The sequence below is a fragment of the Nilaparvata lugens genome, chromosome 6 (assembly GCF_014356525.2).
Source record: "Nilaparvata lugens isolate BPH chromosome 6, ASM1435652v1, whole genome shotgun sequence".
Lineage (NCBI taxonomy): Eukaryota > Metazoa > Arthropoda > Insecta > Hemiptera > Delphacidae > Nilaparvata > Nilaparvata lugens.
The window spans coordinates 53,994,875-54,011,472 of NC_052509.1; the positions used below are offsets into that span (position 1 = coordinate 53,994,875).

General features: G+C 35.0%; 1 protein-coding gene across 2 annotated transcripts in view; it reads right to left on the bottom strand.

The window, feature by feature from the left end:
- LOC111046950 (glutamate receptor 1-like) overlaps positions 1-16,598 on the bottom strand; it is a 351,004-nt gene that overhangs the window by 309,159 nt on the left and 25,247 nt on the right. The window lies entirely within an intron of this gene.

The following is a 16,598-nucleotide window of genomic DNA, read 5'->3' on the forward strand; positions in this document are numbered from 1 at the left end:
CATAGACCTGCGATGACGGCACAAGAATTCGCCATTCACAGGAGAATCACGGAGAGGCTGTCTCGGATGATAGCGGAGATGGACAAGGACAGAGAAGAAAGGGAGCGTAAGCGGCAGGAAGAGAGAGAAAGGGACCGAGAAGAGAGAAAGCGGAATCTAGAGGAGTTTAAACGACGTCTTATCGATTGCGACAACAAACTCCTAAAAGGGTTGGACGACATATTTGATAAAGTACGTGCTAACATAACCATTAAAGACCATAGATTAGAGGAGGGTATGACTACTAAAGTAGCAGAGCAGGTCAATGATGTAGAAGGACGCCTACAACAACACTCACAAGTGATCCTTAATACTCACTCTACCAATTGCAGAGACCCACAATCTACAAGGGACATTATCCTTTCCACCAGATCTGAAGCCCTACCGGAAATAGCATGCACCTCACTTACCGAAGAAGTAAGCTGCCGCATAGACTCCCAGAATGACCTACAGGGGACCGCTGACATGCTTGATCAGGAAAAGTCAGAACATACTGGAGCAATTAAAGATGTGATCGCGAAATCGGACCCACTCTCTGATAAACTCAGTACCAGAACGGAAGAGACGTCCCAGATCATGGCGCCAGCAAACAACTACAGTACAAGCATGGAGGATCAACCTACCCAGCATGTCCATGTTGGAGCCGATCCGTATCCCGCCGAACACAGAGAGGAGCCGGAGGACGCCATCCACCAGTCTGAGGGACAGCCCGAACCGTCGATGGCCGGCATCACCAATCCACCGAAGACACCTCCTGTAACAGATAAAACCGGCAAACATCATAACCTGTCACATTACCACAAAACAAAAGCAACAAACTTCAAATACACACAGCTACTCTCAGAAAATAAGTGCAAGCCTACAAAGTCAGCAATACCAACATCCAAACACCAACCAAGGAGATTAACGTTTGGAAAAAGGCAGAGACACACCAGGCCTAAACAGCGAACAGCCGCCGAGAAGGAGTTTAGGATGTGGGACCAGCCGTACGACTTCGGAAGGAATAGGAGTAGGAACCAGCATCGGAAGGCTAGGAGGCGGAAGAAGAGAAGGAAGAAACGCACGCGCCGACGCCCCCATGCCCATTTCAAACCGCACCGCCAGAAGGATGCATGGACACTGGACGGGAACCACTGTGAAGAAGCCCGCCAGATGGACCACAACGACCGACTCCAGGATGAGGGACAGAAAACAACTGATGGCATGCATAGGAGGCACATTAGATTTAAGCAAGCCGCTTATCTATGTGACCACAAAAATCGGAAGGATAACTGGAATAGACCCGAAAATAAAAGAAAGGAAATCATGGATTATTGTTGCTGGAAGGAAAATGATATGGAACTATTGGATATGGAAATGTGTTGTATGAAATCGAAAAAATCAATGAGTTATATGTGGGAAATGAAGGTACCCGATTATTGTTTGTTAAGAAATTGTAGTATGAAATGGAGAAGAAATGTTTTAATGTGCTGTATTATGTTTATTATCAGCGTGGCTGCGGTATTAATGAAAGGTTGTGATATTGATATGATGATGTTATTGTTAAAGATTGTGATGCTGTTATTGAGAAAATTTATTGATAAAGTGAAGATTAGTAATTTGATATTTTTTATTATTATTGTAAGCATGATGGGAAGATATAAATGGAAAGCTGGTATAAGTTGGTGCAGTAAACATGATTGGAAAACAGTGAGGAAATGTGATTGGAAAAAAAATCGATGAATGGTGGTAATAAAACAAACAAATTATATAATTACAGTAATAGAGTAAAAGGAACAAGGCAGATAAATATTTTGAACCGATACCTGAAATACCGGAGCTTCAAATTTATGAAAAAGAATTATCCAAATAGGAACAAGCTTACCCAAATAATACCGAATGAGGGACAGCAAAATGGGAATTTAATTCAACTTCATTAAATAACAGCGAAGCTTCATATGTCAACGATATTATACACACTGGATTTCATCTTAGCGGTTGAGATTGTCTCCAATAATAGCAGCAACATAGTAAACATAACCTGGACATGTCTCATTTCATCTCGTATTAGAATATTTAAGAAGCCAGCACCTATTCAAAATTTATTTATCACCCTAATACTACATAAAAGATCTTCAACCAAGACAACTTTAAAGAATATTCAGCATTACTGAAGAATTTTATATCACACAACATCGTCAACAAAGATCCAGTTTGCAGTATCAGCCTAGCTAACCTAAGAAAGGGTACAACAGCTACGGAAGTAAACAAACGCAACGAAAGGATAAATAAACATTCGCGGTTAGCGAGATAAGCAGGCATCGGTCTAATCAATGATGATAAAGAAAGTAAACAATTTTTTATGCCTGTAATACTCACCGTGTAAATATTATGATATTTTATCCACAACGAGGCAAGATCGAGTTCCAACTCAAACCGAAACAAAGCTCCATGGACATTGTTACAGACCTGGAAAAGAAAACTACAATTAGAAATGAAGCCGGATAAATTTGTCCAATTAAGAATCTGTGCACAAATTATAAATATTATTAAATGAAATACTGATGATATTAAGTTAGGCATTTAGCCGGAAAATACAGGAAATTGCTTCCAGATTATAAAAATCAACAATCAGCTGTGAGCGAAAGAACACATCAAGCAAAAGTGCCAACTTCACAAATGCCAAAAATTGTAAATGTTCGAGGTAATATTGTATTTATAAATGTATATCATGTAAAAAACCAATGAGAAAAACCAAAAATAATTTTATGTTTATGATAATATGTCTATTTTATGTTATTGCATGAAAAAAGAATCAGATATTGACCCATAACCTCAAAGATATGAAGTAATAGATCAAAATTATAAAAAAGAATCGATTCGTCTAGTCTGTACCAAATTTAAGCATATAATACCTACTGATTAATGTAAAGTTAGCCAAATTTAAATGTTATAAACGTTCTATGTCTATTTTTGTGTAAGAGTCATCCAGGACAGGCGGTATCTAATGAAAACATCAACTCAGTACACATGATTGCTCGAAGGAAGAGTAGCCGGAAGTTAGCTACCCGATGTCGACTAACTGTTGAAGTCGCATCTATGTTTTAAACATTGCATTGCATGGCGAAATGCCAAAAATCTATACTTTGAGGTAAATGTATCACAGTATCGTTTACACTCACCTTTGTAAAGAGATCAACCTGAAAAAATCAGCTTGACTCTATCTAATTCATAGGAGACTAGAGGGACAGACCTCACTCCTAAAGGTTACTACCAATGGCCTGCGTGCCATTAAGGGGTACCTTATCACCTTAAGTTGCACCGGATGAGTCTGCGCACCATCTAGGGCACTTTGAACCCATTTTGTGTTCGATGAACCAAAAATTTGCTCAGTTAATTGAGACCAGCTACGTAAGATAGCAAATACTGAGTCAATCATTTGGTACTTGAGTAAATCGAGCCTGCACGCTCATAGATCCTGTTCCTGTATCATAAACCCGCCAACTCGATTTAGAGGGACTTTTTTGTGATGTACCAATGATCGTACAGCCCTCAAAATACAAAATAAATTTGTTCATAGGCTAGTACAAGAACGGAATAGCTTCTATCACCGTAGAAACATATAATCTTATCTGAGGTCGATAGACGATTGTTATCTAACTTACCAGGCAAGAAATAAATAAATCTGTAATTGTATGCCTTCCAAAAAATTAGTCAATGGAAAAAACCATATATGTTTATATGCCGATGGATTAGAACAGTAAAGTTATATTTGAAGGTTAGTTTCGAAATGAAAACATAACCCCGAAACAAACCAAGGCTAGCTCATTAACAAGTAGCAAATTGAGAAGGCAGTTCAACTAAACATCGATCAAAGAAATAATATATTATTAAATTTTACATTTTTATACTTTCGTTTCTAGGCCAAATAAGCCCAAATATTTATTTATTTAAACTACAAAGAAAAATATACTTGTTAAAAATATATGAACAAATTAGCTTAGCCATATATGACATTTGAGGGTCGATATTCTAGCGTATAAAAAACAATATAAACAAAAAAATAGGAAGAAATATTTATTTATTATGATATTCGTTATTGTTATAAACATATATATCCTTGTCTACTGTATCTTATACTAGCATGTCTATGTTCTATAATCATTAGCTGTTCATTGAAACCAATTTAAAAGTATATCATCATAGACGAATTCTATTATTTATGTATTATTATAATTATAAAAAACTATATGATAATTTGGAACAACTTCAAACCAGGAATTTCACCATATTTTAAAGCTTTAAAGTTGGACACAGTGACACCACCCATTCGGCGTATTGGTTACGTCACAGAATCGGACCAATCCCGAATTAATATGTAAATTTGGCAAGATAAAATTTGGAGAAGAAATTGAAGTGAAAATTGGAAGAGGAGGACTCGAGGCCATTTTGCAAGGATCATCGGTAGGATGCAGACCTAGTCCACGTACCTAATTGTTTAAAAGCTTTAATTTCTGTTTCATGTAACTTAATCTTCGTTTTCTGTTTTTTAAAAAGTTGTTCCAAAGTTCCTATAATAATTGTGATATCAAGATTTTAAATTTCATTTAAATAAACCCCTAAATTATATCAGTGAAGTCTGTTCAACATTTTTCGCCACGTGGAAGGACCCAGCCGGAACGATATATTCTACGGCCGAATATATTTCGAAAAACCAAAAAACGGAAACAAAAGTCTACGTAAGTTGTTCGAATATAAAAGGGATCCCCATAAATCTGCGAAAATTGTACAGCGCGTAAATTCGTTCAGTTAGAAAAGTCATGACTATAGTTTTAAGGGTACAAAACTTATCATAATTAATTTTTATAATATTAAATACATTTAACTATCCACGCTGTACTTAGCTAAAAGGTCTATTTTCCTTAGGCGAAACCACACCCTGAGAATAATTTCAATTATTAATTTATTCTATTTTCTGAATCACTATTTCATATTAACTTGTTTTTTCTTGTTGAACTAGTTCAGTTTATGACCCTTTCCAAGGGCTATTATCCATTTCATTTTGTTTAATTGAAGAATACCGAACTTTCTATATAATATTTATAAATTAAAGATTCAAATCTGCTATCAACCAATATTTATTTTGTATCTATTGAAAATATTATTCACATAATTGTTCATTAATTTATTCCATATTTGCTGTAACAGTTTATCTCTCAGAATATATCCATATTACCGTTTTGTTAAACTGGATTTACTTCATTTTACCTCCAAATTCGTTCTTTCTCGACTGACACACATTGATCATTCAGGACACGTCCTGTTTTGCAATAGCCAGACAGTAGCGAGTATAGTATCTATCATTAGACTATTATCTATTCTGGTGGTAAGTGGTGGTCGTTTTTCTTATCAAGTAATAAATTCTGTCATTGGGAGTATCCCACAGAATCAAATAGTAAATCGACTCCCACCGGCCTGCTACACCGAGGTGAAGTGAATCCCGCATCATCAGCCGATCAACGTTGAAAAGAGAGGTAATAGATCGTATAGACAACGTTAGAATTAAACTCGGTACTCGAAATATTTACTATTTTGGTCCAGCACTTCGCTACATAACCTATAGTATTTATCAGAGACCTGGTTCGCATGGATTTGCCATTCTACCTGTTGTTTCATGCGGTCTAATATCTTTCCAAATTACGGCACAAGTATTGGATTCTGGATATATTGGTCATCACTTGGAGAAAAGGTTCACTCCAAAGTTACTATCTCTGTCTGATCATAGTGACAACAGGATTTATTTTCAGCAGATTCAAGTTGAACTGTATTTTATTATTAAAGTGAATTTAATTCCACCTCACTATATTATAGCCACCTACCATATTAAGTTAGAGTCTCAGATCCCTTACTTCGGCTACCTTTGTAGACCGACAAACCCTCCGTTGAGCAAATTAACTTTTTCAATCTGTCCCATCCATATACTAGTCATTCTGTTTCGATACATCGACTTAAGTGATATCGACAATTCGATTAAACAAATATCAACCAATCTAACCTACAAATATCTATCATTGAATCATAACCTCAAATATTACAACCGTTAACTACTCTATTTAATCGGACTATTCTAATCATAAATTACTTATTCATTTTGCGTCCTCTTCTTTCTACGGAACAAAACAGTGGGGCATTAAACGTTGAGAAATATTGCCCATGTTTTATGATTGTAGTTTTGGTTTAATTGTTAAAAGTTTATAGTTATCAATTTTAGTGCATGTTCATGCCCCTCCCGGAGCAGAACTTGACACATGACGCTTCAACGTGAGGCCGATATTTGACATTATTATTTATTTATTTATTATTTATTTATTTATTTATTTATTTATTTTTTATTTATTTATTATTTATTATTATTTATTTATTTATATTTATTTATTTATTTATTATTTATTTATTTATTTATTTATTTATTATTTATTTATTTATTTTTATTTATTTATTTATTTATTTATTTATGTATTTATTTATTTATTATTTATTTATTATTTATTTATTATTTATTATTTATTTATTTATTATTTATTTATTATTTATTTATTTATTTATTTATTATTTATTTATTTATTTATTATTTATTTATTTATTATTTATTTATTTATTCATTTATTTATTTATTCATTCATTAATTTATACTCCTTCTAGCCAGGGGATGATATACTTATTCACTTTTAACTATCAGCATTTTTTTTATTAACACACACCAAAGCTTCTCAACTATTTAATGTTGGCAGTCTGGATTGGAACTATAGCTAGAGAAAGCCTTGCAATGCATTGGTGCTACTTTTGCGGATGTCTGTACTTTGCGAGATTAGTATTCTGTTTCAAACGAAATACACAAACTTAATGCTCAAGATAGGGGTACCTACCATTAGGAAAAACGTCGTAACTCTTTCTCAGTGATTCATTATTATTTACCAATCTTTTTCTAGAACTTTCTTCAAGTATTTTTCCTCTAGTGTTCAATTGTACTAGTAGTTCTTTGAACAGTAGACCTCACGCAGTTATAATCCAGATCCTCCTCTTATACTGTCCATCAGAGTAAATCCTGTCTGTATGTCGTGTCGGTTAGATATCGGTGTGAAAACGGCTAATTGCTGTTTGGGTTGGTGTATCAGAAATGCTAACATCAGAAGCTAATCTTCTACAAGACATACTGGCAACAGGTCAGCCCGAGTTGGAAGCAGAGAAAGGTCGAGAGACAATACTATGCTATTTTAGTTACTGATTGCATGCGTTATTGCATGGAATCAATATTGCATAAAAACTGAACCTCAGACCTCACTTTGCTCGGTCAATAATATTGATTAAAATTATTTAGTCGAGTATTTTACACTATACGGCACGCCTATCTCGCCCAATTCATTCATAAATTAAATGTATTGCTGCTCCATTAACTATGGTGATCACATACGTATCCACACATCACAAACATCCCTTTAATAGGGAAACAGAAGACGCCCAGTTATCCACTAATCAATCTAAAGTTATGAAGATAATCCTAGATCAACTAGCCTCTCCAATCAGTCAGGAACACGGCAAACTTTGATCATCCATTCAGACATTCTAGTGGCCTGTACAAACTCCAGTTGAACTCGAGTATGTGAGGTTCGAAGCCTCTTCAAAGAGTTGCTGCAAGGTAAGTGAGAGAGTGAAAGAGAGAGAATGACTGTCAAAGAGAGACCACTACTTACTGCCAGATGGAAGTGAAACTTGAGCACTCTATCTAGATAGTTTCCTGTTGAGTGTATGCGTTCTCGACAACCTCATCCAGATCAATGATAGTGCGATTCACTTCAAATTGTCATCACATTATGAATACGAAGATCTTCAGTCAAGATATCTGAGAAGTACTGGAGTGCTCGTTTATCTTCTTACAATGTTCTCAACTATACTTCAGTGAAATTCATTTGAAACTGACATCTTCGCTTCAAATAACACTAACACTCCCCATCCAATCGCCAACCCTAATGCTGATATTTAAAATAGAATCTGCCCGTTTATGCGAGTAACATAGTTCCAAACTCCACTAGAGTGAGATTGGATCAGCATACCTTATGAATAACATCAACGCCCAGCAATTAAACCAAAACTGACAGTTTTATAAAAATCTCTGTAGACAACACTTACTTGAAGGGTATTTAGATTGATAGTTGAGCTTGTGCAACAACAGTTGATATTAGATGATAAGAGCCAATAAGACTTCTAGTTCATAGTTCTGGATCTAGTTCGGTACTCGTTGTGAGGAGCAATACAATGTCAACATTTTATCTCATACAACACTCGAATACCATATTAATATGTCTTCTGCTTGAATATGGTGGAGTAAATGATAGAATACTTGAATTTAATGAAAACACTTCAATTTTTTTGTGAAAAACACGTCGTTTTTTCATTTCATTCCTTTTTATTTTTTCTCTTTTTTTGGTCATTCCATTCATTATTTATCTTTTTTAAGCATTCCATTCCACTATCTTCATTGAGTTTTATCATAATTACAAATTATAAAATTCCTATTAGTAAGATGCACTAGATAAGTTTACTTGCAACTAACCTGCGCTCAGGCTTATGCCTTAGCAGGTTTTTTTCCTGTATTGTATTGTATTGTAACTTACATGGGCTACTTTAGTACAAATTGATAAAAACAATATGAAAACCTCAAGTTGGGTCGAAACTAGTCGTTGTTGAAATATTTAAAAGTTTTCAATGATAAAGGGTACTACAAGGTTTCTATATATTTTTTATCAATTTGAATTCAATAATATCATGAACGTTTTATCCCTTTCCAAGCAAACCTCTTGATCAGGGATAGAATGTCTCTGAATGAAATTGAAGGGAATTTATATTTTAAAAAAATAATACTGTATAATTATAACAGTAAATGACTGTTATAGAAATTCAACAATGTTTATATTAAAAATGGCATAGGTGTTCGAAACCAGTCGTGTTTATATGAAAATATAACAGGAGGGTACTAGTGATTCTCTAATTGAATATTCAAGTAGCCCAATTAAAATACTACACTGGATAATACCAGAGGCAACTGATACAAGTATCTTTTCAGTATCAATTATCTGATACAAGTACAAGGTGCGCCAGAGAAACTTAATTATTTGAAAAAGATCCCACGCGGTGAACTGGTTGTGTAGAGGAGCAGGAGGAGTCGCATCTGGAGGAGGAATTTCTCAAATTTATCCTCCCTCAAGTAAGTAGCTCTGGTAATGGTAAGTTCCTCCCTAAAGTAATAGCATCATGCTCTGGTCTAGAGAGCAGCGGGCCTTCGCAGTAGAGAGCTCCTTTTGTAATGGTCGATCACTTGGTGTTGCAAAGCAACGCGTCTTCCGCGCTCGATTTGAAATTCCTCCTCACAGATTCGTCCCTGGCCGTAATTCGATTCTGTCGTGGATGAGCTTATTTCGGGAGTGTGGAAGTGTCGCTAATCCCAGAAATGGACTCCAACGAACCATCAGAACTCCAGAAAATATCGAAAGAGTGAGGTGGTCAGATGTGCGTTCTCCCCGGCGTTCGGCTCGCGAACACGCAGTTGCTATGGCAATTTCCAACTCCACTGTTCGAAGAATTTTCCATAAAGACCTTCAATTTCATCCCTATAAATTGGCTGTTGTTCAAGAATTGACTGAACGCGGTTTTGTTGCCCCTCAAAATGCTTGTGATATGATGATTGACAACCTGCCTGAAGACGCGCTCATTTTTTTCAGTGACAAAGCTCATGCGATTTTTTTCATGGGGTTATTTGAAATCCCTGGTATATATCGATCGACCACGGACCATAGCACACCTTAAGAACAACATTCGCGACGGCATTGCCAACATACCGATTGATATACTGCAACGAGTGGATACAAATTTCAAAAGTTGACTTCATCAGTGAGGGTGTCATCCTTGAAGGGGGTCACCCGCAATGGGGGTCACCATTGATCTAATGTGATTTTCAAGAATGCATAAAAAAATTGGGATATTGTATTCTCATATAAAAAAAGGTTGAAAAAATAACTAAATTACATTTTTTTATTGATCTTTCAAATAAGTAAGTTTCTCTAGCGCACTTTGTATAAAATAGTATCTTTACTCTATGATAATACAGTGTATTATACTTCAGTACTACATTGTTCAACTTGAAATTCACTGTTCTTTAACTAATTAACAACCTCCGACACAATAATGAATCACGAAAAATATAGATTCATTCTTTGAACGCTTATCGGAAACGAAGATCAAATATCATAATTGAAATTTATGAACAAAACAAAACACTAGGAAATAACAAATTATGTTTTTTCTTCAGCTATTTCTAAGCAATAAAGAATTCATCAACATCATTTCCTCGAATTAGTGAGTGACATGGCTGTGATGCGAGTCCAAAACAGCGACAACAGCAAGTATTGATAATACGATGTTTATTATACAAACACGAATCATCGTCTGCTTTTTCATCCGTTGTAATTGAACTCTTTGAAAAAGCGGGATTCTGGCGCATGTCACAGGGCCACTGTGCGCTGTGCGCTGTGCAGGTATAATTCGAGCAAAAAACAGCCAACATTGCCTAGCTGCCAGCGCAATTAAGGACGCTGTCACATCGTACAACATCGCAGCAATTTCAATTAACTCTGGCCGCTGGAACAACACGGGAACAACGCGGCGGAATTTCAGAGCTTCTCTGTCCTAGGCGGCGCGTAGTAGCAATCAAATAAAATATGCAGGCCACATTTCGTTGGACACCGAAGAACAATGATCCTCGGAAAATAATAATCTTTGAAGAATCATTAAAAAGTGTCTCACTAATTACTGGCGTAATTTTACCGGCACGGATGTTTAATCAGACAGCAGCTGGATTTAGATGATTCACTCCATACTGGCAGCAATAAGAATTGATGTTAGAAATAAGGCACACTGAAGGAACACTGCAGTATAAAGAGAACCTCCAGCAAAGAAACTTCCTGAAAATTTCATCTCACATTACTTTTTCAGAGAATTGTGCACAGTGTCTATAGTGAGAATGTCAGAATCGGTTGAGAGGGAGGCATTGATGATATTCACTTGAAGTGCTGACAATTCAAAGTGAATCTTTCCAATGCTGCTTTCTTTGTTTTCGTTTCATTTTGAACTTCATTATCTATCTCAACGTGGTAGAGTGTATTACAATGTATTACATTCTCGACTCTCTGGATACGAAACATGATGTATTATTATCTCAATGTTGATCATTTGAAGCCACTATGAGATGGTGTTCATCTAGTGTTATCGTAATGCATGTGTAATCATATAAGGATATAGAGCAATAATAAAAGAATTTATGAAGCTTGGAGGAGAGATTGGTGACAATGAAGCTGAATATCAGTTATAATTAGTGAGAATGCTATTCCTACATAACATAGATATTGGATATAAGTAGTATGATATACACTAATTAACCTGGACATGATATATTTTTCGAATATGCTGGTTGTTCTATTGAAAGGTAATTTGTTATGGGAAAAATAAGAATAGAGAGGAAGTGGAGATGAGATTGGACTTCTATATTCGAATATGTTAATCAATACTTACAAAAGATATTGATGAATGGGTAAAAACTAGAATATTTTTCAAAATAGACTTTTAATCATAAAATTACACATAATAGATTGATTTGGTGAATACCTAAAATAAAATTGTGATTTTGTGAATTTCAACAAAGTTCTTTTTTGTGTTCCAGTCAAGAAGAAAAAAAAAGAAAAAATCTTTCAATGATTTGAACTGAACTCATTGCTAGCGATCAGACACGTGTCTCTGCTAGCAATATTACTGCCGGTAAAATGAGTACAACTGGGATTTCAGTTATGTTATATCTAATTTATTTCTATTATTTCTAGAATAGAGTATATTCTGAATTTCTGTATGATGTACCCAATTATTATGTGGATTTGTAATTGTATAAATCTTGTATATATGGCAAATAGATACATTGAATGGAATTGAATTGAATTAAATTGAATACTGGCTTCTATACTAATCATTTACATGAAATAACAGTATTGTTGATTATTGAAGGAATTTCACAAAGAATAGGAAATCAATTGATGAGAATGTAGATTGGATGAATTGAATGATAATTATAATATAATGTGATGTATGAAACAACTGAATAGGTTATGAATATCGATTTTGTTTTCATGTGACGAGAGGTGGAGAGACTCTTTTTCTTTGTCATGCACCCAATCCAAGGCTTAGAAGCCCGAGACAGACAGACAGACACTGTCAAAGTTTCTAGCGGATGAATATAAAATAAGTGCTCGGTTGAGCCTTAATTAACGAATTAAAGCCGTAGTAAAAGCCGTTGATTACTATTCAGGATGCGAGCTGAGTCCCGACAGCAGCAAATTAAATAGTTGAAATTATTATTCGTGACCTGTGCTGTACTATGGTGAGATTCACTTTAAACTGTCGTCACTCCTTATGAATGAAGCTGATGCTCCACATTCAACTAATGCTGACAGTGTGAAGCTAGAGCAGGCTCGCTTGCATGTTCTTTATATTCTCTCAGCTGATAAATGTTGCCACAGAGATAAGAACTGGACTTGACCTACTTTTGGAGGTGAACCAAACAAGGGTACAATTAACAAAATTATTCTACAAACAAAATCGGGGATGGTTTAATTTTAATTGTTGAAATTTCTATAGTATCAGTACTTTTGGAAAGAAGCTTTGATTATTATGCCATTATCGTCGTCGTCTTGTTACAGGGGTAGGCATTAATACCTGTTCCGCCTTCAAACATTCTCCCACCTTGAATGAAAAAGACTAAGAAATTATCAAAAAACCACTGATTTATTGATAATTAGAAAGACCGGTTTCGGTTATTACACCATTGTCAATCTCTGATAAACAGTTCATCAGAGATTGACAATGGTGTAATAACCGAAACCAGTCTTTCTAATTATCAATAAATCAGTGGTTTTTGACAATTTCTTAGTCTTTTTCATTCAATATGAATAATTACCACAATATCAACTTCTCAACTACACAAAAAGATTCTCCCACCTTTTTCTTGGTCTGCCAATACTTCTCCTCCCTTCTAGCTTGTAAGCGATCACAGCTTTGGGGAATCACAGCTTCACTCTCAACGTGTTCTCTCCACTGTTGTGGAGATTATGCCATTATGAATGTATCAATATTATAAAGATCCACAAAAAAAACAATGTATGAACAATATAGCAAAATCTTCACTTCTCTGGATATAACGACTATTCGTTTGTACATCGATATTCCATACCAGCAAGATTCCAATATCGATATTAGTGGCTCACTGAGAGTGAAGTGTACCCGGAAAATCAGCATCCTTTATTGTCCATCATGGAGTTTGATGGAGAAAAGAAAGATAATTCTTCCACGAGGATTTTTTTACTAGACGTATAAAAAATGAATCTTGTGGTTTGAGCTTTTCGAAGAATAAGCTTATTATTACAAAAGAAAGAGATTATTTTGTTGGGAATAATTTGAATTATATCAAGGATAAGCTGATTAATGTGTGTGGAATAAGCTGTACAATAAGCTGCTGTATAATGAGTTATGTGTGACTTCTATAATAATATGATATATATGATAGTTCAAGTAGTATCTAGGGTGATATAGATGATTTGTAAGACTTGAATACTCTCACGAATATCCTTCTAGATTTAAATTGAGTAAAACTGCAGTAAAAGTGGAAAGTAATATTGTAACTGTTAGTAGAACCTTTCAATGACAGTCATTAGTTAAGTGCCAAATCACATTGAATGTGATAGATTATCAAATTTTGATCTCTGTATCAGAACAAAGGTTACTAATTATTTACAATCTTTTATCTTGCATCTCCTATTTCCATGTGGAAGTTCTATCTGAATTTGAAAAGCATCACATCAATCGGCTTAGAATCACAAATTAATAATGACTTTATAAATGAATGTTATGTAAATTTTGAGACTTCTTGACGGAGCAGTTTCGCCTCAACTCCTCGTTTTCAATAAAATTCAAATTCCAATTCAAATAAGAGTATAATTTGATCAGAACTTGATGTAGTTCTTGTATCAAGACAATGAATAAGAGAAAAACAACACAATCAATCCAGTACTGTTTCTGTCCTGAATTTGAATCGTTAATTAGCTAGTTTGAATGAGGTTTATTTGGATCATTATTCTTAGGACTTCCTACTCCATGCACATAGTATCAATGTAATTCTGAAACAATGATATTTTGGTACAGAACAGTATCCTTCAAAACACATTTTCCTCGTTGGAACATAACGTTCTTAATTGAGGAAGAATTCAGCATAGCACCGTTCTTTGTTCAGTAACAAGTCGATGCATCAAATTAGAGAAGCGAAAATTGCAAAATGTAGATTCTTTCTCACTGCTTACCATTAATGGTTTTGGAAAACGATATTGTGTTGAATTTTCCCTGTGAAGTATTTACAAAATTTGTTCTTGTAAATGGAGCCAACAATGCTGAGTGCTCAATTTACCTGAAACAGACAAGGAGAAGGGTCATTATATTCACTAATTAGCCATTAGGACATGAAACATAATATATATTTTCCTCATTGTTAACAAGCTCGGAAAATTCTGTAGTATACTGTAGTGAGATTCACTTCAAACTATGAGCATTTGTTATGGATGACAGCAAAGCTTCCCATTCATTTAATGCTGACAGTTCGAAAATTTTGAAAACTGTCAAGAAGTGAACAAAATTATCAGAGCAGATATCAAGGTGCAAAAGATTAATCAATGTTACAGAGCTCACATCAAATAGAATGGGATCAGTGATGATTATAATAAAGTAGATTGCTGGAAAGTGTATAAAATATTTTTTCTACAACTGCGCGTAAAAAAAGAATTTACATACTCAATTGTCCTCGTAAAACAGCTTATTTCTGAGGAGAATCTACTTTTTCACTCGCTAACCATCCGCGCATGCGCAGTAGATTTTCTTTACGCTCGGTAATCATTCGCGGGCGCAGAAGAGTTTCTTTACGCTCGCTAATCAGCTGATGGTAAGCAGCTCGCCAAAAGGTCAGATCTTGACCTAAAAAGTCCGTAATTGTAACTCCGCCGATATAAGTAATTTAACAGGTTTGGGCAGTTGTAGAAAAAATTTTGTATGTAACTCGCGCGTAATGCTTCTTTATCGCTCTTGCAAAATAATCACGCTCCGCTTCGCGTCGCGTGATAACTGTTTTGCGCGAGCGATAAAGTCGCGCATTACGCTCTTAATACATAAATAGCTAATTCAAACTTCATAATAAAAATATAGGGAATTTGAAAGAGACTGAGACAAAGTATAATATTTTCACACACTACATTATTGTGTGTGAGTCAAACCTTGGTGTGAGGAATAATGGTTAATGGCAAGGTGGGTTTTACTTTTAGGGGTTCAGGGTGAATTGTGAGGATGGTGGTTGAGTGGAAATGTTTGAAAAGCACATTTCAAGGGTGAGCTGGTGACAGGCAACAATCTAAAGCGCCAGTTTGAGGTCTGAAGCGCAGTTAGAATATCACCATGTTGAGGGGGGCTGAAAGGGGTTTCTTGAGCACCCCCTTTCCACCTCTTGACAGAAAGGGGTGCTTCATCACATCCTTCTCCATCTCTTGCTGCTTCTCATTCCTCCTCCTTTCCAATCTTTCTCATCTTCCTTCTTCTTCCATTTTTATCCTCTCAATTTCTTTCCTCCCTCTCAATTCCTCTGCTGTTTCTTCTTTTCATTAACTCATTATTCTCATCTCGAATTGAGTTCTTGATTTCCATTATAGGCATTATGATTCTTTCACCGACTTTACACGATCGAATTCAGGCAGAGTTTTCTTCAAGTATATGGTCTTGGTCTTGTCTTACTTGACTCATATGTGAGTGAATGCATAATAATACTGTTGAATTTCTGTCGATATTGTTTGCCGAAAAGAATGTTATGTGTCAAAACATCACCAAATTATCTAGTCCTAGCACAATATTATTACCGTAAACCAAATTTATATTGAGTTCAATCTTCAAAATGATCAGCAATATTTATTGGATCGTTTGTAAAATTCATTGATAATTTTCACGATTCACTGCGAATACTGTAATAGCTATATATTCATGAGATCTAATCTGCTTAAAATGTATGAATTCAGGGCTATTTTCTTTTATTCATAAAATAGAATTATTGTACCTATTTTTAATAATTAGAATAATAGATTGAAAATATGATACATTTGTATTTTTAATCTATTATTTTATTAATTAAAAGAAGTACTATAATTCTATTTTATTTATAAATAAAGAACTAGTCTGATTATCCAAGAATCTCCTTCTCTTACAGACCTTCTTGAATTTTATACTCCTTCTCCTTTCTATTCTCGTTATGCTTCTCATTATTTCTCTCTCACCATACCTCATTTGGCAACCCAAGCTTTTCTTCCTTCACTATCTCATTTTATCCTTCTCTTCCTGCGTTAATCCGTCACTACCTTATCGCCACCTCCTTCTCCTACTTCTTCACCACCTCATGGTTC